Here is a 2,302-nt window from a genome sequence, read left to right as displayed (position 1 = left end):
TGTATATATATACCACATCTTCTTTATCCAGTCATCTGTCGATGGACATCTTGGCTCTTTCCACAGTTTGGCTATTGTGGACATTGCTGCTATAAACATCGGGGTGCACGTACCCCTTCGGATCCCTACTTTTGTATCTTTGGAAGACCCCCCTCATCTTAAGATGAGAGATCCCCAGACCCAGTGCTGGGTCCCCTTGCAGAGACCACCTGGATGCCCTCCCACCTTGCCCCAGACACGGTTCAGGCTCATCAGACACCAGGTAGCCGTGAGCTTCACCCAGCCTGAGCCACCAAGGAGCCACACAGCCTCAGGGAAGATGCCGTGAGGCCAGTGCAGCCGAGGCCCGAGGAGAGAACCCAGTGTCCAGCTCAGGACAGAGAGTGGCTGGTCCTTCTCGCCATGGGGCTCTCAGCACCGCCCCTGGCCCGAAGGTGGGGAGTCTGGGGTCAGTCGGAGACCAGCCCGGGAACAGCAGGGATAAGGCAGACACCCCTAGCCCCTCCCTCTCTCCCCCCACACACTCAGCAGGCTGGCTGGGCTCGCTGCTTCCAGGCACCAGGGTCATCCCCCCCCGCCCCCCAGTTGAATGCCTGTAAGTGACCAGCAAGACGTGCTCCTTTGTCCAGGGGCCAGGACTCACGCTTGAAATCTCCTTTGCTCTGGTCAGCGCTGCTCAGCCCACAGGATCTGGGGATTCCGTTGAAGACCCGGGGACATTGGGTTTTAACTAAGAAAAGGACACAACACCCAAGGAGGTGGGGATGGGGGGCTGAGCAGGCCGTGAGCACCCTGGGCTGGGTTAGGGTTAGGTTCCTGCCTCTTGGGCCTCAGACACACAGGAAGTGCAGGGGCGGGGCAGAGACGTGGGCACCCAGACCCCAGTGGCTCTTACGAGCTCACAAACCCCATTTGTTGGTGTAACTGTTAAACACAGCCGTTAATAAAAGTAAATCATATCAATTGCTCATTTAAAACATGAGGGGCATCTGGCTGGCTCAGTCGGTGGAGCACGGGACCCTTGATCTCGGGGTTGTGAGTGCAAGCCCCACGTTGGGTGTAGAGATGACTTAAAAATAAAATCTTAAAACAGACAAACATGATATTGGGAACAGAGATGGACATCTGGAAGTCACAGACAAACCTCACAGCTGAATCAATAGACAAAGGAAAGATCAGGGAAAAGGACGTCAGGAATGAGTTCTGGGGAAGAAAACGTGTGTTTTTTAATGAGTGTAGCCTCTTGTCCTTTTATTTGTTTTTTATTTCTCTACTGAGATTTCTTATGTTTTCATAAACTGTGTGTTTTTCTTCGCGTCATGGAGCAGTTCGAACAGCTACCTTACAGGTCTTGGCAGATCCCAGCACCTCTAGTATCAGGCCCACCTCCACCAGCCCTTACCGCCTGAGACCAGGGACACTAGCCCGGCCACGTCCCAGACCCAGGTGTCCCAGCTGCAGCCCACACTGACTCACAGCTGAAGCAGAAGCTTCGTGCCCCGCAGGAAGGGAGGTGCTCAAGGTCGGGCCAGCCAAGGCAAGCGAAAAACCTCAGAGCCAGCCTCAGGGAGAACCCAGGCAGGCTTCTTCACTTCCTCTCAAGCTGGCTCTTCAAACAGGACCCCAAAGACCCCAGAATTCTGGGCAAGAGGTCCCCCAAAGGACCTGTCACTGGTGCAGCTGAACACAAAGCCTAGGTATGCAAATGGGGTCCTCCCTGGGGAGGAAGGAATGAAGGCATCATTGGTGAGGAGACCCTACCTGTCTCGATATTTCCAGTTTGAGCCCCAGGGAACACAATGATGATTCAATGTGAAAATATTTTTTGAACGTGCAGCCCTCAAAGCGGGGGGTGGGGGTTACACGTGATCACTCAGGGGCCGCTGAGCACACGTACACAGACACATTCGTACACACAGGTGCCTCAGAGACATACACGCACCTGCACACACATGCACAGTCCTGTACAGCTGTTTAGGAGGTCCCTGAAATGTCAGAACTCTGGCTGAGTGGCTCTGCCCAGGCTGGGGTCCACGGGGTGTCCAGTCGGGCTCCTGTCCAGGGCTCCGGGAGGAGCTGGCCCCCGCCCAGATTCTTCCAATTAGCCGGCCCCACCCGCTCCCTGGGGGGAGCACTTGGCTGCCCTCGGGTGGGCTCCAGAGGAACGGCAGGTCACGTGACGTCCCAGAAGGCGGCTCCAGGGGTCCTGGCCCGCGGTCCCCAGCGGGGGCGCCGCTGTGAGTGTGGACCCGCTCCTGGAGCAGGTGCCGGCAGCGGGATGGCCGAGTCAGCAAGCCAGGTC

Source organism: Leptonychotes weddellii, chromosome 5, assembly GCF_054177405.1.
Source record: "Leptonychotes weddellii isolate Sample4059 chromosome 5, ASM5417740v2, whole genome shotgun sequence".
Lineage (NCBI taxonomy): Eukaryota > Metazoa > Chordata > Mammalia > Carnivora > Phocidae > Leptonychotes > Leptonychotes weddellii.
This window is presented reverse-complemented; position numbering follows the sequence as displayed.